Source organism: Tamandua tetradactyla, chromosome 14 (assembly GCF_023851605.1).
Source record: "Tamandua tetradactyla isolate mTamTet1 chromosome 14, mTamTet1.pri, whole genome shotgun sequence".
NCBI classification, from domain to species: Eukaryota; Metazoa; Chordata; class Mammalia; order Pilosa; family Myrmecophagidae; genus Tamandua; species Tamandua tetradactyla.
This window is the reverse complement of record NC_135340.1, coordinates 88806107-88827634: the sequence shown is the minus strand read 5'-3', so window position 1 is coordinate 88827634 and position 21528 is coordinate 88806107. Positions and strand designations below refer to the sequence as shown.

Here is a 21528-nt window from a genome sequence, read left to right as displayed (position 1 = left end):
TTCACGCAGTTCCCTCCAGCCTCTCCATTACATCTTGAATAACAAGATGATATCTACTTGATGCATAAGAATAACCTCCAGGACAACCTCTCGACTCTGTTTGGAATCTCTCAGCCATTGACACTTTGTCTCATTTCCCTCTTCCCCCTTTTGGTCAATAAGGTTTTCTCAATCCCTTGATGCTAAGTCTGTATTACTTTTATAACTGTCCTGTAAGTCTGAAAGTATTTCAAAATAAAAAGTAAAAAAAGTGTTTATTCCACCATCATTGTTACACATAAAATTCTGGGTTGCTATTTATTTCTCTGTTAACATTTTTTATCTAAAAAAGCTTTTGAAACATGGTTTACATAGAATAAAATGTACTCATTTTTGTTGTTCTTTCTTTATATTGATATTTTCTCATCGTTGTCTGGCTTCCAATATTACTATGAAAGTCAGCTTTTGTTTTCATTCCTGTTTTTTGTAGGTAAATCTGTCTTTTACCTCCGGCTGATTTTTTTTTTCTTTTTTCTGAGGTGCATGGTCTGGGAATCAAACCCAGGCCTCCCGCATGAAAGGCGAGCATTCTACCACTGAACTGGTGCAGTCCCTCCAGCTGATTTTCAGTTGTAAACTTTGTCTTAGATGTTCTGCAGTTTCATTGCTGTGAATAGATGTGGATTTTTTTTTCTCATTTATCTTAAAATTCAGTGGGTTTACTGAATCTGAACATGTGTGTCTTTGATCAATTCTGGAAAATCATCAATATTATCTCTTCAAATATTGCCCCTCCTCCTTTCTCTGTCCTCTCCTTCTGAAATTCTGATTAGACATATATGGTATTTTCTCATCCAAGAATCTTTTATCTTTTGTATTTTTCGTCTTCTTATCTCATTGTTCTAGAGTCTAGATGAGTTTTTTTTAGTTTGCTAATTCTCCACTTACATCTAATATGCAGCTAAATGTCTCCATTAAAAAAGTTTCATATAAGTTTTATTTTGTTCTTTTTCTAAATCTTCATTCATTCCCTTCAACTTCTTATTGTGTAAAATTTTTAGCATAGAAAATTTGAAAGAAAAATAAACAACTATATACTTTCTATCTAGGTTCAGTAATTATTAGCTTTTAGTCATATTTGTTGTATATATCTATATTGTAATACTGAACTATTTGAAGCAGAGTGTTCTATTTCAGTGAGTATCTGTTCTGCCACTTAACTGGAGGGTTCAGTCTGGATATTCATTGTGATTGTGTTTCTTCCCTAAGAGTAAAGGTATTCTCTTACATAACCACTGAACCATGATCACATCTTAGAAAATTAAGAATTCCCTAATATATTGTGGATAGGCAGATTTCCCCTAATTGTCACTAAATGTCTCATATAGCTGTTTTTTCCCCCTGAAACTGGATCCTAGCATGTTTCACACATTACATTTGATTATGTCTTTTCAGTCATCTGTAATTTAGTCTCCTCACTTTTTTTAAATGACACTTAAAAAATTTTTTTTTTATTGAGAAATCTTCAAACACATATAGTCCGTAGGTGATATATAATCAGTAGTTCACAATATCATCACACAGTTGTGTATTCATCAGTATGATCATTTTTAGAGCATATGCATCATTCCAAAAAAAAAAAAGACTAAAACTCATACATCCTGTACCCCTTGCCCTTCCTTCTCATTGACCAGTAGTATTTCAGTCTGCTCAATTTTTTACCCTTTATTCTCCCTATTCATTTATTTTTATCCTTATTTTTTTACTCATCTTTTCATACCCTGGATAATAGGAGCATCAGACACAAGGTTTTCATAATCACATGGTCACATTGTAAAAGCTATATAGTTAAGCAGTTGCTTAGAAGAATCAGGGCTGCTGGAATACAGCTCAGCGGTTTCAGGTACTTTCCTCCAACCATGCCAATACATCATAAACTAAAAAGGAATATCTCTATAATGCATAATAATCTGAGGATAACTTCTGAACTCAACTTGAAATCTCTCAGCCATTGAAACTTTATTTTGTCTCATTTCTCCCTTAGCTCTTTTGGTGAAGCAGGCTTTCTCAATTCCATTATGCCAGGTTCTGGTAAATCCCAGGAGTCCTGCCCCATGTTGCCAGGGAGATTTACATCCCTTGAAGTCATGTTGCAAGTAGGGGGAAGGGCAGTGAATTCACCTGTCGAGTTAGCTTAGAGAGAGAGGCCACGTGAGCAACAAAAGAGGTTCTCTGGGGGTGACTTGGACATAATTTTAAGTAAGCTTAGCCTATCCTTTGTAGAAATAAGTTTTGTAGGGGTGAACCCCAAGATTGAGGGCTCAGCCAGTTGATTTGGTTGAACCCACTGCTTGTGACAACAACATCAGAAATTCTCTAGATGGGGAAGTTTAATATTTCCTCCTTTCTTCCCCTTTTCACAAAAGGAACTTTGCAAGTGCTTCTTTATTCACTGCCAAAATTACTCTGGAATATATTGGGGATTCACAGTACCTTGTACAAACCAACAAGATCTCATGCCCTATTCAAGATTCCATGTACTTATGGTGGTGTACTAAACTGACCATAAAAGTTGAATTAGGTAAAACGCTACCCAAAATACAAATATTGCACCAGATAAACATCTCTGCCTTTATTCTCACCCAGAAGTTGAAGTTTTAAAATACGTATGATATTATGCTTTACCCTGTATGTGTGTTACTAAGCTGCCAGAATGCAATATACCAATATTAGAATGGCCTTTTAAAAGGGGAATTTAGTAAGTTATACGTTCACAGTTCTAAGGCCCAGAAAATGTCCAAATTAAGGCACCAACAAAAGGTTACTTTCACTCAAGGAAGGCTGATGAAGTTCAGGGTTTTTCTCTTAGCTGGGAGGGCACAAGGAGACAGCTGCTAGCTTTCTCTCCCGGTTTCTTGTTTCATGAAGCTCCCCCAGGGGCATTTTCTTTAATCATCTCCAAAGGTTTCTGATTATATGCTTTTAAAGGATTCCAGTAAACTAATGAAGCCCCACCTGGAATGGGTGGAATCACTTCTCTGTCTAATCAGAAGGTCACATCCACATTTGGGTGTGTCACATCTCCATAGAGATAATCTGATCAAAAGTTACCACCTACAGTATTGAATCAGGATGAAAAGAAATGGCTGCTCCCTCAAGATTGGATCAGAATTAAAATATTGCTTTTATGGGGTACATGATACTTTCAAACCAGCACACCCTGTATTCTGATCTGTCCCACTCCTATCCATATCAGCTTCCTATCTCTAGTCAAAGTTTGATTCCTCTTCCAACTTTTTAAATAGTTCCTGTATGGGGGGCTGCTGACTTTCATACCTTCAGTGCTCTAATTCTGAGTCTCAGGTGTCACATAAATACCTGACGTTTCTAGGAATGACCAGGTTATATACAAACAGCTCAGTATCTCAGAATTTAGAAATAAAAGTTGCAACTCCTGAATATATGTGATCTCTTATACAATCTAGGACCCTTTACAATCAGTAGGCCCTAAACTGGTAACCCATGCTCTTGACTTCAGTTCACTGAGTTTTTATATTACAGTCGGTCCATATCGGTGAAGCATGATAATATGTATGTATTATTTGTTCCTGGTTTTGTTTCATTCAGCATACTGTCTTTAAGGTTCATTCACTTAGTTGCATGCCTACCTCACAACTTCATTCCTTGTTGTGGTTACTCAATAGTCTATTGTATGTATACACCAAAGTCCCCCTTCCACTCCTCAGTTGTTGCATTGCGAGATTCTTGATGATTTATTCAACCTCTTTACTTGTGATTGGTTTGTTAAGGTCGCCTATTTCTTCTTCTCGAGTCAATGTCGATTGTTCATTCCTTTGTAGGAAGTTGTCCATTTCATCTACATTGTCTAGTTTATTAGCATATAGTTGTTCATAGTATCCTCTCATTACCTCCTTTATTTCTGTAGGGTCAGTGTTTATGTCTTCTCTTCCATTTCTGATTCTATTTGCGTCCTTTCTCTTTTTTTTTGTCAACCTAGCTAAAGGTCCATTGATTTTATTAATATTTTCAAAGAACCAACTTATGGTTTTGATTTTCTCTGTTGTTTTCATAGTCTCAATTTCATTAATCTCTGCTATAATCTTTATTATTTCTTTCCTTTTGTTTGCTTTGGGATTAGTTTACTGTTCTTTCTCTAGTTGTTCCAAGGGAATGGTTAATTAATTCTTCAATATTTGCTCTTTCTTCTTTTTAATATAGGCATTTAAGGCAATAAACTTTCCTCTCAGCTGTACCTTTGCTGCATCCCATACATTTTTTCCTAACTTTTTGTTATTGTGAAATATAACATATATATAAAAAAGCCATAAACTGCCAAGTACATTTCAACAAGTAGTTACAGAACAGATTTTAATGTTTGGTATGGGTTACAGTTTGATTTTTCATTTTTTCTCCCAGCTTCTCTAAGACACTAGAGACCAACAGAAATATCAATATAATAATTCAGTAGTCACACTCATTTGTTAAATCCTATCTTCTGTTATATTCCTCCTTCTCTTTGTGTGTGTGTGTGTGTATATATCTCTATATATATATATATATATATAGATATAGATATAGATATATATGAATATATGTAATCTCTTATACAGTCTAGGACCCTTTACAATCAGTAGGCCCTAAACTGGTAACCCATGCTCTTGACTTCAGTTCACTGAGTTTTTATATTACAGTCGGTCCATATCGGTGAAGCATGATAATATGTATGTGTTATTTGTTCCTGATTTTGTTTCATTCAGCATACTGTCTTTAAGGTTCATTCACTTAGTTGCATGCCTACCTCACAACTTCATTCCTTGTTGTGGTTACTCAATAGGCTCTGTGTGTAAATATTTATGATTGTTATGTCTTCTTATTGAACTGTTCCTTTTATTAATACATAGTGTTTGTGCTGGTTTGAAAGGATGTATGTCCTCTAGAAAAGCCATGTTTTAATCTAAATTCCATTTCATAAAGGCAGAATAATCCCTATTCAGTACTGTATGTTTGAAAGTGTAATCAGATCATCTCCCTGGAGATGTGATTTAATCAAGAGTGGTTGTTAAGCTGGATTAGGTGACGACATGTCTCTGCCCATTTGGGCAGATCTTGATAAGTTTCTGAAGTCTTATAAAAGAGGAAATATTTTGGAGAACGGAGGAGATTTGGAGAGAGCAGAGAATGCTGCAGCACCACAAAGCAGAGAGTCCACCAGCAAGTGACCTTTGGAGATGAGGAAGGAAAATGCTTCCCTGGGAGCTTCATGAAACCAGAAACCAGGAGAGAAAGCTAGCAGATGACGCCGTGTTCACCATGTACCCTTCCAGCTGAGAGAGAAGCCTTGACATGTACCCTTCCAGCTGAGAGAGAAGCCTTGACTGTGTTCACCATGTGCCTTCTCACTTGAGAGAGAGACCCTGAACTTCATCAGCCTTCTTTAACCAAGGTATCTTTCCCTGGATGCCTTAGATTGGACATTTCTACATACTTGTTTTAATTGGGACATTTTCTCTCCCTTAGAACTGTAAACTAGCATCTTATTAAATTCTCCTTTTTAAAAGCCATTCTGTTTCTGGTATATTGCATTCCAGCAGCTAGCAAACTAGAACAGATTTTGGTACCGGAGGGTAGGGTGCTGCTGCTGTGGTTTGCATATACTAAACATGTTGAAACAGCTTTTTAAATGGATAAGGGGAAGAATCTGGCGAAGCTGTAAGGAGCTTGATAGAGAAGGCCTAGAATGTTTTGAAGAGAATCTTGGTAGAAATGTGGACTCTTAAAGATACCTCTGACCAGGTTCAAGACAGAAATGAGATGTGTCATTGCAGACTGGAAGGAAGACAAGCCTTGTTTTAAAATGGCAGATAATCTGGTAAAATTGACTAGTGGCTTTGGCTGAAAGGCAGATTTTAAAAGCCATGAACTTGGATATTTAGCAGAAGAGATCTCCAAATTAAATGTCAAAAGTACAGCCTGGTTTATCCTTACAGTTTATAGTGAGATGTGACAGGAAAGAGATAAGCTGAAAACTGAACTCCTTGGGTACAAAGAAACCAGAAATTGAATTTCTGGAAAATTCTTGGCCTCCAGGAAGGGAGACCCCAGAGTATAGTGCCCCACATTGGGTCTTGGCCAAATGTGAAACTAGTCAGCCATTTCAGAGAAAGCCAGAATTGGACATGGAGTTATCCAGGAAGGTTCTGTGGAAACTCCTTATGTCTGATGGGCATGATCCAATGCTACTACATGGAAAACCGACGAGAGTGTTATGGGACCTGTAAAAACAGATGGGTTCAGAGGACTGAAGGGTTCAGAGAAGGGACACATTGGAGGAAAAGTCACTTTAGAGGCAAAACCATGGAAGCTGAGGTCTGAAGTCCAGAAGCCTCGGGCCAGGAGAGTGGACCCACCCAAGTCTGTGAAGAGGGTGAGTTTGCCCTGAAGGCAGAGGGTGGGCCTTTCACCTCGTTGTAATGGAAGAGTTTCTGCGTCAGGCCTTGGAGAGGGTGAAGTACATTCCTTGGGGTTTGGGGAGAGCTTGGCTGCCACCACATGGAGGGGTTGAATGTGTGCACTGGAGATGGCAGAGAGCAGGTGCAGCCCGGATGCTTGGAGAGGGTGGAGCCGAATAAAAGGTGGTCTCCCTGAAGTCCCCCAAGGTTGTATTTGGAGCGAGGCAGACCTCTGCGTAGGCCCTTGGAAAGAGTGGGACTGCCACTGTCAAAAGCCCTGAAGACAAATGATTCTCAGACTTTGAAATCTAATGGACTTTACCCTGTGGGTTTTCAAAACTGTATGGGTCCTGTGACCCCTGTGTTTTTTCCTCCCTATGGAAACGTGTATATGTATCCTATGACTGTTCCTCCTTTGTATGTTGGCAGCAAATAACTTGTTATGAGTTTTTAAAGGTTCAAAGCCAGAGGATAATTTTTCCTTAGAACAGACCATGCCTGTAACTAATTTTGATAAGAGTTTGTATGTTTCTAGCTGTATTTCATGTATATTGCTGCTGAAATGGTTTAAGATTCTCTGATATTATTATGAAATGAATGTATTTTGTATATGGGGAAAACATGTTTTTTTTAGGGTCCAGAGGGTGGAATGTGCTGGTTTGAAAGGATGTATGTCCCATAGAAAAGCCATGTTTTAATCTAAATCTCATTTCATAAAGGCAGAATAATCCCTATTCAATACATGTTTGAAACTGTAATCAGATCATCTCCCTGGAGATGTGATTTGGTCAAGTGTGGTTGTTAAGCTGGATTAGGTGATGACACGTCCCTATCCATTTGGGTGGGTCTTGAGAAGTTTCTGGAGTCCTGTAAAAGAAGAAACATTTTGGAGAATGAGAGATTCGGAGAGAGCAGAGAATGCTGCACCATCACGAAGCAGAGTCCACTAGCCAGAGACCTTTGGAGATGAAGAAGGAAAATGCCTCCCTGGGAGCTTCATGAAACTGGAAGAACCAGGAGAGAAAGCTAGCAGATGACACAGTACAGTGTTTGCCATGTGCCCTTCCAGCTGAGAGAGTAGCCCTGACTGTGTTCGCCATGTGCTTTCTTACTTGAGAGAAAGACCCTGAACTTCATCGGCCTTCTTGAACCAAGGTATCTTTCCCTGGATGCCTTAGATTGGACATTTTTATATACTTGTTTTAATTGGGACATTTTCTCGCCCTTAGAACTGTAAACTAGCAACTTATTAAATTCTCCTTTTTAAAGGCCATTCTGTTTCTAGTATATTGCATTCCAGCAGCTAGCAAACTAAAACTGTGTCCTTCTTTGTCTCTTTTAATTGTTTTACATTTGAAGTAGAATTTGTTGGGTATTATTATAGCTACTCCTGCTGTTTTCTCATTGTTTTTTTTACATGAAATATCTTTTCCCAACCTTTCACTTTCAACCTATTTTTGCCCTTGAGTCTGAAGTGAGTCTTTAGACAGCAGATAGATAGATCCTGTTTTTTAATCCATTCTTCCAGTCTGTGTTTTTGGATTGGGAAGTTTAATCCATTAACATTTTTTTTTTGTATGCTCTATGGCAGGGTCACACTTCATTCTTTTTCCATGTGAGTGTCCTGTTGTTGCTGCGCCATTTATTGAGTTGTTTGTTTTAGTTGGTTTCTTTGTTTGTTTGAGAAATGCATGGACCAGGAATTGAACCTGGGTCTCCTGCATGACAGACGAGAATTCTATCACTCAACTACCCTTATACCCTTCCATTAACATTTAATATTATTACTGTAAAGACAGTAGTTTCTTTTACCATTTTTTGGGTTTTATAGTCATGTCTATTTTTTCCTCCTCTTTTTACTTTCACAAACAGTCTTCATTTCTTTGCTCTTCTCCAAACCTTTCCTACCTTCTCCTTTCTGCCTGTAGTGCTCCCGTTAGTGTTTCTTGCAGAGCTGGTCTCTTAGTCACAAATTCTCTCAGTGATTGTTTGCCTGAAAATATTTTAATCTCTCCCTCATTTTTCAAGGACAGTTTTGCGGGGTATAGCATTCTTGGTTGGCAGTTTTTCTCTTTTAGGATCTTAAATACATCATACCACTGCCTTCTCACCTCCATGGTTTCTGCTGAGAAACCCACACACAGTCTTATAGAGCTTCCCTTGTATGTGATGAATTGCTTTTCTCTTGCTGCTTTCAAATTCTCTTTGTCTTTACATTTGGCAATGTGATTAGTGTCTTAGAGTATGTCTATTTGGATGTATTCTGTTTAGGATATACTGCAAATCTTGGATCTGTAATTTTATGTCTTTCATAAGAGATGGGAAATTTTCAGTGACTATTTCCTCCATTAGTCTTTCTCCTTCTCCTCCCTTGTCTTCTCCTTCTGGGGTACTCACAATACGTATATTTGTGTGTTTCATGTTGTCATTCAGTTCCCTGAGATCCTGCTCATATTTTCCCATTCTTTTCTCTATATTTTATTTTGTGTGTCAGATTTCAGGTGTCCTGTCCTCTAGTTCACTAATCCTTTCTTTGGCCTCTTCAAATCTATTGTTCTAGTTTTCCATTGTTTTATTCGTATCTTCTATTGTGCCTTTCATTCCCATTAGTTCTACAGTTTGTTTTTTTTTCCAAATTTATCAGTTATTTTTGTTTGCCCAATGCCTTCTTTGTATCCTCCCTGAACTTGTTGATTTGATTTTTAATGAAATTTCACATATCTCTTGACACATCCCGAATTAGTTGTTTGAATTCCTGCCTCTCATTTGAATTGTTGGTTCTTTACTTTGACTGGGCCATACTTTTGATTTTCCTAGTAGGACTCTTTTTGTTTTTTTTTTTTGCTGTGTCTAGGCATTTGATTTCCTTAATTAGTTATCCTGGAGGTTGTTTTCAGTCTTTTACCTGGCTTTGTTCTCTGTCTTTTCTCTGACATTTAATTCAACTTATTCTAGACCTTTTGCATAGGTTCTGTTTAACTGATGAGAAGTTTTCAGTTCTTGTTCTTTGTCTCTTGCCCTGCCTATATGGAGTCTTTTTTTTTCTTTGAGGAGGGTCTTCTTAGATATTATAGACCCCAGTCAGATTTTCCCTTACAGACAAGCCCACATTTTGGGAGAAGAGAGTCATCAGCACCAAATTTCCCTGACGATGAAATCCAACAGATTTTCAGACTTTCCTATGAAGCCTCTACACTTTGCTTTTCTCATTCTGCTCAGCGTGTGGTGCTTTTGTCTGCCCGCAGCTTATCACCAGCTTCAAGGGATGTGGTGTCTAATTTCAGCAGACTCTCCCTGCCAGGGGCGTGGTTGAGACAGAAGTAAGGCAGTAGGATGGCTTTGCTTGCTTCTGTTTTATAGCCCCTGGGGCCTAAATTCTCTGAAGGAGGGATTCCATCTGAGCTGGGCCCTGCCCCTCACTTCTTGGGGGAGATATGTCCTTCAGGGAATTAACTCCTCTCACCTATTTACTTTGCCTCCCAGACATGCCTTAGTTCCGCCCTTGCCTTGGGCAGTGCTGGAGTGCCAGCTAACGAACTGTTAAGGCCTTCCCTTGCCCCTTTCCTGGTGTTTGCCAATCAAGATCTAGACTTGGTACTGACTTATGTATCCCCTTTTCTTGGGGCCCAGCCCTTTTCCAGTATTTTGTGCTGTCCAACTCAAAAAACCTCTAATTTTTCATTTCCTCATCAACACCACCCCCTCTCTGCTGGGGCAAAGCTCCTGGCTCCTTTAATACTTATTCCAGGTTTATCTGTACTCAGGAGCAGTTCTCAGTAGTTAGAATTTGTTAATTAATTCTGCAGTTGCAATTTGGTTGAGCTAAGCCCTTGTTCTTAGTAAAGTCTGTTTCCTTTTCCCCTTAGAGAACCAGCCTGCTGTGCCTGGTGGGAGGCAGAAAGGGTGCCAGCCTCCGTGGCTTGGGAGACTTAAAGTTCTGTATGGGATATCAGCCATCCATCCATTACAGACAGGTGTACACTGCATGTCTGGTCACTTTATGTCCCCCCCTCTCCCAGCAGGTTTTCCATACAGTTCTTACCTATTTACTAGCTGCTCTGGAGGATGAACTGAATTCCACAGCTCCCTATGCTGCCATCTTGCCCCTCAGATCTTGACACTCACTTGTTGAAGCATCTAGCCTACATGACTTGTAGAATATTTCATGTTTGGGGTTTGCTCAACTTCATTATCATTGTATTGCTTAACTTTTTCCTTTCTCTTCTGTGTGTCCTGAAAACTGAAAATTAGGTATAGATGGGGCTTGATTAGATTCAGGGTAAGCATTTTGGCAAGAACATTTCTTAGATAATGATGTGGTTTCATGTGCACATGAGGGAGCACATGTCAGGTTTTGGCAGTGTTAGATTGCTCATTTGGTTAAAGTGGCGATGCCAGATCTCTTTATTTTAAAGTTATGTTTTCCTTTCCATCTTTAGTAAGTAATTTGTGGGATGATACTTTGGGACTGTGAGAACATCATGCTCCTTAACAATCTTGCATCTGATAATTTTAGCATCCATTGATGATTTTGTCTGATATAGTTATTACATTAATGATATTTTAATTTTAAATTTTCTTCTGTATTTGTCCCTTGAAATTTATTCTGTAAAGAGAAATTTTCTTTTTAATCTTTTGCCTCTATTCTCCCTGTCTCTCTTTTAATATCACAAAGGACTCGTGGATTTTTATATTTTATTTTTTAAACATTAACAAGGATAATATTTTTATATAAATTTTTTATCTTTTAGACAAAGTACTTGGATGGTTAAGTAAAACTTTTTATAATTTTTCATTAAGAGTAGAAAAGCAATTATTTTAACAAGATTCAAACTTAACCATTGTGGATTTTTATTTATTTGAAATGTCAAAATTAATTTTAATTTTCCTTTTTTGATATGCTGTCTAAAAACTGCCATCATCTATCAGTGATTAAACACAATACGGGCAAGTTTGGATTTGGTCATGATTTCTGATATGACACCAAAAGTGTGAGCAACAACAACAAAAATGGATGGATTTCATCAAAATTAAAAGCTTTTGTTTATTAAAGGATGCAATCAAGAAATTTAAAAGACCACCTACAGAGTGGAAGAAAATATTTGTGAACCATGTATTTCATAAGGGCTTAATATCTAGAATATATAAAGAAATCCTGTAACTCAGTAACAAAAATAAAAAATAACCCAGTCAAAGCATGGGCAAAAGCATCACAGCACAGCCACCACGCTGCACCCAACAAATCTGTTCTGGTTTGCTAGCTGCCGGAATGCAATATACCAGAAATGGAATGGCTTTTAAAAAGGGGAATTTAATGAGTTGCTAGTTTACAGTTCTAAGGCTGAGAAAATGTCCAATTAAAACAAGTCTAAAGAAATGTCCAATCAAAGGCATCTAGGGAAAGATACCTTGGTTCAAGAAAGGCTGATGAAGTTCAGGGTTTCTCTCTCAGCTGGAAGGGCACATGGTGAACACAGCATCATCTGGTAGCTTTCTCTCCTGGCTTCTGATTTCATGAAGCTCCCCGGGAGGCGTTTTCCTTCTTCATCTCCAAAGGTCACTGGCTCGTGGACTCTCTGCTTCGTGGTGCTGCAGCATTCTCTGCTCTCTCTGAATCTCTCATTCTCCAAAATGTTTCCTCTTTTATAGAACTCCAATAAACCAATCAAGGCCCACCCAAATGGGTGGAGACATGTCATCCCCTAATCCAGTTTAACAACCATTTTTTTTTATTAATTAAAAAAAATTAACACAACATTAGAAATCAATCCATTCTACATATGCAATCAGTAATTCTTAATATCATCATATAGGTGTATGGTCATCATTTCTCAGTACATATGCATCGATTTAGAGAAAGAAATAGCACGACAACAGAAAAAGAAACAAAGTGATAACACAGAGAGAAAACACAAATAAAAATAAAAAGTACAAAAATATATAAGAGAAAAAAAAAACAAAAAAAAACTATAGATCAGATGCAGCTTCATTCAGCGTTCCAACATAATTACATTACAATTAGGCAGTATTGTGCTGACCATTTTTTTTTTTTTTTTGTTAGACATCATACCATTCTACATATGCAATCAGTAATTCTTAACATCATCACATAGATGCATGATCATCGTTTCTTAGTACATTTGCATCGGTTTAGAAGAACTAGCAGTATAACAGAAAAAGATATAGAATGTTAATATAGAGAAAAAAAAATAAAAGTAATAATAATAAGAACAAAACAAACAAAACAAAACAAAACAAAAACCTATAGCTCGGATGCAGCTTCGTTCAGTATTTTAACATGATTACTTTACAATTAGGTATTATTGTGCTGTCCATTTTTGAGTTTTTGTATCTACTCCTATTGCACAGTCTGTATTCCATCAGCTCCAATTACCCATTATCTTACCCTGTTTCTAACTCCTGCTGAACTCTGTTACCAATGACATATTCCAAGTTTATTCTCGAGTGTCGATTCACATCATTGGGACCATACAGTATTTGTCTTTTAGTTTTTGGCTAGACTCACTCAGCATAATGTTCTCTAAGTCCATCCATGTTATTACATGCTTCATAAGTTTATCCTGCCTTAAAGCTGCATAATATTCCATCGTATGTATATACCACAGTTTGTTTAGCCACTCGTCTGTTGATGGACATTTTGGCTGTTTCCATCTCCTTGCAATTGTAAATAACGCTGCTATAAACATTGGTGTGCAAATGTCTGTTTGAGTTTTTGCCCTTAATTCCTTTGAGTAGATTCCCAGCAATGGTATTGCTGGGTCGTATGGCAATTCTATATTCAGCTTTTTGAGGAACCGCCAAACTGCTTTCCACAGTGGTTGCACCATTTGACATTCCCACCAACAGTGGATAAGTGTACCTCTTTCACCGCATCCTCTCCAGCACTTGTCATTTTCTGTTTTGTTGATAATGGCCATTCTGGTGGGTGTGAGATGATATCTCATTGTGGTTTTGATTTGCATTTCTCTAATGGCCAGGGACATTGAGCATCTCTTCATGTGTCTTTTGGCCATTTGTATTTCCTCCTCTGAGAGGTGTCTATTTAAGTCTTTTTCCCATTTTGTAATTGGGTTGGCTATCTTTTTGTTGTTGAGTTGAACAATCTCATTATAAATTCTGGATACTAGACCTTTATCTGATATGTCGTTTCCAAATATTGATTCCCATTGTGTAGGCTGTCTTTCTACTTTCTTGATGAAGTTCTTTGATGCACAAAAGTGTTTAATTTTGAGGAGTTCCCATTTATTTATTTCCTTCTTCAGTGCTCTTGCTTTAGGTGTAAGGTCCATAAAACCGCCTCCAATTGTAAGATTCATAAGATATCTCCCTACATTTTCCTCTAACTGTTCTATGGTCTTAGACCTAATGTTTAGATCTTTGATCCATTTTGAGTTAACTTTTGTGTAGGGTGTGAGACATGGGTCTTCTTTCATTCTTTTGCATATGGATATCCAGTTCTCTAGGCACCATTTATTGAAGAGATTGTTCTGTCCCAGGTGAGTTGGCTTGACTGCCTTATCAAAGATCAAATGTCCATAGATGAGAGGGTCTATATCTGAGCACTCTATTCGATTCCATTGGTCGATATATCTATCTTTATGCCAATACCATGCTGTTTTGACCACTGTGGCTTCATAATATGCCTTAAAGTCAGGCAGCGCAAGACCTCCAGCTTCGTTTTTTTTCCTCAAGATGTTTTTAGCAATTCGGGGCACCCTGCCCTTCCAGATAAATTTGCTTATTGGTTTTTCTGTTTCTGAAAAATAAGTTGTTGGGATTTTGATTGGTATTGCATTGAATCTGTAAATCAATTTAGGTAGGATTGACATCTTAACTATATTTAGTCTTCCAATCCATGAACACGGTATGCCCTTCCATCTGTTTAGGTCTTCTGTGATTTCTTTTAGCATTTTTTTGTAGTTTTCTTTATATAGGTTTTTTTTCTCTTTAGTTAAATTTATTCCTAGGTATTTTATTCTTTGAGTTGCAATTGTAAATGGGATTCGTTTCTTGATTTCCCCCTCCGCTTGTTCATTGCTAGTGTATAGAAATGCTACAGATTTTTGAATGTTGATCTTGTAACCTGCTCCTTTGCTGTACTCATTTATTAGCTCTAGTAGTTTTGTTGTGGATTTTTCCGGGTTTTCGACGTATATTATCATATCGTCTGCAAACAGTGATAGTTTTACTTCTTCCTTTCCAGTTTTGATGCCTTGTATTTCTTTTTCTTGTCTAATTGCTCTGGCTAGAACCTCCAACACAATGTTGAATAATAGTGGTGATAGTGGACATCCTTGTCTTGTTCCTGATCTTAGGGGGAACGTTTTCAATTTTTCCCCATTAAGGATGATATTAGCTGTGGGTTTTTCATATATTCCCTCTATCATTTTAAGGAAGTTCCCTTGTATTCCTATCCTTTGAAGTGTTTTCAACAGGAAAGGATGTTGAATCTTGTCAAATGCCTTCTCTGCATCAATTGAGATGATCATGTGATTTTTCTGCTTTGATTTGTTGATATGGTGTATTACATTAATTGATTTTCTTATGTTGAACCATCCTTGCATACCTGGGATGAATCCTACTTGGTCATGATGAATAATTCTTTTAATGTGTTGTTGGATACGATTTGCTAGAATTTTATTGAGGATTTTTGCATCTATATTCATTAGAGAGATCGGCCTGTAGTTTTCTTTTTTTGTAATATCTTTGCCTGGTTTTGGTATGAGGGTAATGTTGGCTTCATAGAATGAATTAGGTAGTTTTCCCTCCACTTCGATTTTTTTGAAGAGTTTGAGGAGAGTTGGTACTAATTCTTTCTGGAATGTTTGATAGAATTCACATGTGAAGCCGTCTGGTCCTGGACTTTTCTTTTTAGGAAGCTTTTGAATGACTGCTTCAATTTCTTTACTTGTGATTGGTTTGTTGAGGTCATCTATCTCTTCTTGAGTCAAAGTTGGTTGTTCATGTCTTTCCAGGAACCCGTCCATTTCCTCTAAATTGTTGTATTTATTAGCGTAAAGTTGTTCATAGTATCCTGTTATTACCTCCTTTATTTCTGTGAGGTCAGTAGTTATGTCTCCTCTTCCATTTCTGATCTTATTAATTTGCATCCTCTCTCTTCTTCTTTTTGTCAATCTTGCTAAGGGCCCATCAATCTTATTGATTTTCTCATAGAACCAACTTCTGGCCTTATTGATTTTCTCTATTGTTTTCAATTTCATTTATTTGTGCTCTAATCTTTGTTATTTCTTTCCTTTTGCTTGCTTTGGGGTTAGCTTGCTGTTCTTTCTCCAGTTCTTCCAAATGGATAGTTAATTCCTGAATTTTTGCCTTTTCTTCTTTTCTGATATAGGCATTTAGAGCAATAAATTTCCCTCTTAGCACTGCCTTTGCTGCGTCCCAGAAGTTTTGATATGTTGTGTTTTCATTTTCATTCACCTCGAGGTATTTGCTAATTTCTCTAGCAATTTCTTCTTTGACCCACTCGTTGTTTAGGAGTGTGTTGTTGAGCCTCCACGTATTTGTGAATTTTCTGGCACTCTGCCTATTATTGATTTCCAACATCATTCCTTTATGGTTTGAGAAAGTGTTGTGTAAGATTTCAATCTTTTTAAATTTGTTAAGACTTGCTTTGTGACCCAGCATATGGTCTATCTTTGAGAATGATCCATGAGCACTTGAGAAAAAGATGTATCCTGCTGTTGTGGGATTTAATGTCCTATAAATGTCTATTAAGTCTAGTTCATTTATAGTAATATTCAGATTCTCTATTTCTTTGTTGATCCTCTGTCTAGATGTTCTGTCCATTGATGAGAGTGGTGAGTTGAAGTCTCCAACTATTATGGTATATGAGTCTATTTCCCTTTTCAGTGTTTGCAGTGTATTCCTCACGTATTTTGGGGCATTCTGGTTCGGTACATAAATATTTATGATTGTTATGTCTTCTTGTTTAATTATTCCTTTTATTAGTATGTAGTGTCCTTCTTTGTCTCTTTTAACTGTTTTACATTTGAAGTCTAATTTGTTGGATATTAGTATAGCCACTCCTGCTCCTTTCTGGTTGTTATTTGCATGAAATATCTTTTCCCAACCTTTCACTTTCAACGTATGTTTATCTTTGGGTCTAAGATGTGTTTCCCGTAGACAGCATATAGAAGGATCCTGTTTTTTAATCCATTCTGCCAATCTATGTCTTTTGATTGGGGAATTCAGTCCATTGACATTTAGTGTTATTACTGTTTGGATAATATTTTCCTCTAACATTTTGCCTTTTGTATTATATATATCATATCTGATTTTCCTTCTTTCTACACTCTTTTCCATATCTCTCTCTTCTGTCTTTTTGTATCTGACTCTAGTGCTCCCTTTAATATTTCTTGCAGAGCTGGTCTCTTGGTCACAAATTCTTTCAGTGACTTTTTGTCTGAGAATGTTTTAATTTCTCCCTCATTTTTGAAGGATAATTTTGCTGGATATAGGAGTCTTGGTTGGCAGTTTTTCTCTTTTAGTATTTTAAATATATCATCCCACTGTCTTCTAGCTTCCATGGTTTCTGCTGAGAAATCTACACATAGTCTTATTGGGTTTCTCTTGTATGTGATGGATTGTTTTTCTCTTGCTGCTTTCAAGATCCTCTCCTTCTCTTTGACCTCTGACATTCTAACTAGTAAGTGTCTTGGAGAACGCCTATTTGGGTCTAATCTCTTTGGGGTGCGCTGCACTTCTTGGATCTGTAATTTTAGGTCTTTCATAAGAGTTGGGAAATTTTCAGTGATAATTTCTTCCATTAGTTTTTCTCCTCCTTTTCCCTTCTCTTCTCCTTCTGGGACACCCACAACACGTATATTTGTGCGGTTCATATTGTCCTTGAGTTCCCTGATACCCTGTTCAAATTTTTCCATTCTTTTCCCTATAGTTTCTGTTTCTTTTTGAAATTCAGATGTTCCATCCTCCAAATCACTAATTCTATCTTCTGTCTCTTTAAATCTATCATTGTAGCTATCCATTATTTTTTCTATGTTTGCTACTTTATCCTTCACTTCCATAAGTTCTGCGATTTGTTTTTTCAGTTTTTCTATTTCTTCTTTATGTTCAGCCCATGTCCTCTTCATGTCCTCCCTCAATTTATCGATTTCATTTTTTAAGAGGTTTTCCATTTCTGTTCGTATATTCAGCATTAGTTGTCTCAGCTCTTGTATCTCATTTGAGCTATTGGTTTGTTCTTTGACTGGGCCATATTCTCAGTCTTTTGAGCGTGGACAGTTATCTTCTGCTGCTGGCGTCTGGGCATTTATTCAGATTTCTCTGGGTGTTGGACCCAGCAAGGTTGTAAGATTTTTCTGTGAAATCTCTGGGATCTGTTTTTCTTATCTTGCCCAGTATGTGGCGCACGTGGCACACGTTTGTCTCAAGTGTTTGGAATGGGTCTCCCCCAGTCACCGATCTCCGTGGCCTGGGGATTTCGGATCCAATTCTCTCTGTTGGTTCAGGGGCCGCGCGTGGTGGGGGCGTCAGCTGCCGCGGCTTGAGGGGACCCTGTGGCTGGTTGTGGGCCGCAGCGGGCCTGGGGGATTCCCCACCGGACCAGGAAGCCTCCCGTTGGGGGGGGGCTACCGCGGCTTGGATAGCCCTCCTATCCAAGACTTGTATCCGCGGACTCGAAGCAGAGACTCGAAGCCGCCCGCAAAAGAGGGGTGCCGCCTGACTCAGCTTGGGAAACTTGCTTCTCCAATACTCTCAGCCGGCCCGGAAAGGAGGGAGGGAGTAGCTCGGACCACCGCAGCTGCCGCTGATCGGGAAATCGCGCGCCGCTCGGGGGTCTCACCGCAGCTGAGTCTCGCAGTCAGTCTAGCCAGCCCAGACTTTGGTTAGCCCTCTGATCCGAGATTCGTAGCCGCGGACTCAAAGCCAAGACTCGAAGCCGCCCGCAAAAGAAGGGCGCCGCCTGCCTCGGCTTGGGAAACTTGCATCTCCGATACTCTCAGCCGGCCTGGGAAGGAGGGAGGGATTAGCTCGGACCGCCGCAGCTGTGGCTGCTCGGGAAATCGCGCGCCGCTCGGGGGTCTCGCCGCAGCCAAGAGTCGCAGTCAGACTTGCCAGCCCAGACTTTGGATAGCCCTCTGATCTGAGACTCGTAGCCGCGGACTCGAAGCCGAGACTCGAAGCCGCCCGCAAAAGTGTGGCGCCGGCCGACTTGGCTGGGAAGCTTGTCTCTCCGAGTCTCTCAGCCAGCCCGGGAAGGAGGGAGGGATTAGCTCAGACCGCCGCAGCTGCGGCTGCTCGGGAAATCGCCCGCCGCTCGGGGATCTCACTCACCGCAGCCGAGTTTCGCAGTCAGACTAGCCAGCCCAGACTGGGTTATGCTGTGTGTCCATTCCCTGCTGTAGCCCCGGGAGCTGTTTTGTACTGTTTCTGTTCACCTATTAGTTGATTTGGAGTCGGAGGAACTAAGACGCATGTTCCTTACTAAGACGCCATCTTGGATCCCTAACAACCATTCTTAACTAAATCACATCAACCAGGGAGATGATCTCATTACAGTTTCAAACATACAGTATTGAATAGGGATTATTCTACCTTTATGAAATGGAATTTAAATTAAAATGTGGCTTTTCTTAGGGGGCATATTTCCTTTCAAACCAGCACACAACCTGTCAGACCATGGCCAAAACTGAGAGCACCTTCATTGCTGTCAAGCTGGACTGCTGGCAGCAGGGCCTGGTGGATGAGGGCATCAAGCATTTTAAACAGAAGTAATTCTGCTTCATTGCCATGAAGTTCTCTTGAGCCTCTGAGGAACACTCAAAGCAACACTACCTTGATTTGAAAGACTGCCCATTCTTCCCAAGACTGATGAAGTGCATGAACTCAGGGCTGGCTGTGGCCATGGTCTGGAAGGGACTAAATGTGGTGAAGACAGGTCAGTCGAGTGATGATTTGTGAGACCAATCCAGCGGATTCTAAGCCAGGTACCATTTGTGGGGATTTCTGCATTCAAGCTGGCTAGGAACATTATTTATGGCAGTGATTCAGTAAAAAGTGCAGTGAAAGAATTGGTCTATGGTTTAAGTCCAAAGAGTTGGTTGATTTTGAGTCTTGTGCTCATGACTGGGTCTTTGAATAAGAGTTGGACAAAGCAGCAGTTACTTCCCTTTTGGAACAACTTGATGTGTCCCTGAACACAACTCTTCATTCCACAGACTTAGAAGCAATAGGATTAATCATTCTTTCTAAAGTGTATTTACCAATAAAGCCTCTGGGAACTGGGAAAAAAAATGGGCAAAGGACTTAAATAACTATTTCTCTGAAGAGGATAAAACATTATTAACAAGCATAGGAAAAGATGTTCACTATCATTTGGTCATCAGGGAAATGCAAATCAATACCATAATTAGATACCACTTCATATCCAGTAGGATGACTATTATTAAAAAAAAAAAAAAACAGAAAATAATAGGTATTGGCAAGTATGTGGGAAAATAGAGACTCTTATACATTGCTGGTGGCATTGTAGAATGGAGCAGCTGCTGTGGAAATCATTTTGATGATTCCTCAAAAAATTGGAAATAGAATTATCGTTTGACCTAGCAGTCAGTCCTACTTCTTGGTTTGTACCCCAAAGAATGAAAAGCAGCGACCCAAGCATGTATTTGCACACTAGTGTTCATAGTGGCATCATTCACTGTTTGCCAAAAGATTGCAACCCAATTGTCCACCAACCGGTGGTTGGATAAACTAATGTGGTATATACATACAATGGAATATTCTTTAGCCCTAAGAAAGGAATTAAGTTCTTATACATGCGGCAATATGTATAAACCTTGATGACATGATGTTGAATGAAATAAGCCAGTCATACAAAAAGAAAAATATGGTTTGATCTCAGAGAAAATGCCTAGTAGACGACAACTTCATAGAGACACATGGTGGTTTATAGATTCCCAGGGCTTGGGGTGGGGTGGGAAGAGGGAGTTACAGCTTAATGGATCAATAGTTTCTGTTTGAGGTGATAAAAAAGCAGGGTTGATGGATGTCAGTAATGGTTGTACAGTACTACTGGATTGTACTCTTGAATGTGGTTAAAATAGGAACTTTATGCTATCAGTTATTGCAGTAAAAAGTTAAAAAAATTAAAACCAGCCCCAGTGATTTCCCTGCTTATTATGCTTAGTCCTCTGAGCACTAGTTGTTCGGGAACATCCCAGTTCCCACTTGGTGATAAGGAAAATCATCCTCAGGCCAGTATAGAGATGCCCTCCTTACCTGTTAGATCAGTGGAATGAAGATCTTCAAATGGTCAGTACCCGGCAGCTAGTTTAGTAGAATCCTGGCATTGTTCCCAAGTGGAAGCCTTAGACTTGGTGGGCTAGTTGCCCAACATGGGGAATAGGAAGCAAAAATTGCTTCAGTCAGTTATTAGGTATGATAGTGAGTGGCACCAACTCTTGCTTCCCTCCTTTGTTTCTGGACCTGCATTTTCTTGCTCTGGGACAGTGGCTCTGCATATTGGCCCTGTTTTAAGGCATTTGCCATCTCCTGTAGGAACTGCATATGGTAGGATTGGAACTGATAACTGAGCCTTTAGAGGCATTGTCACCATTCTTTCAAGCCAGCTGCTTCCAGGCACATGGTAAGACTGCTGAATTTCATAAGCCCATTGGCATACTGAAATGAACTCCTGGACTGGTGGCACTGTTTTGCAGGAGATTATAGAAATGAGGAAGAAATTCTGTAGGTCCATGCATAGTGGTGATGGCAGAAGCTTTAGATACTACAGGTAAGGCAAATTTGTATCCAGAATAGAATATGTATGTATTCCCATGAGAACAAATTACTACCCCCTTTCTTGATAGAAGAGGTCCAATGTAATCAGTCTGCCATCAGCTGGATGGGTTAGATAGTGTATATGGGATTTTGCCTTGGTGTCTGATTTTGGCAGGTTGATACTCAGCCATGGTGGTAGCGTGATCGACCTTGGTTAAGGAAAATTGCCTTTATTGAGTTTGTGTGAAAGCCTCCATCACTGCTATCATGGTTGCTTTGCACATGGACCATTGAA

The 21528-nt window shown here is 39.0% G+C and overlaps 1 protein-coding gene and 1 pseudogene across 8 annotated transcripts in view; both read left to right on the top strand.

The window, feature by feature from the left end:
- The window catches only part of TDRD9 (tudor domain containing 9), a 231751-nt gene that overhangs the window by 70628 nt on the left and 139595 nt on the right, over positions 1-21528 (top strand). The gene's annotated exons all lie outside the window — the stretch shown is intronic.
- Positions 18726-20447, top strand: LOC143656352 (nucleoside diphosphate kinase B pseudogene; annotated as a pseudogene).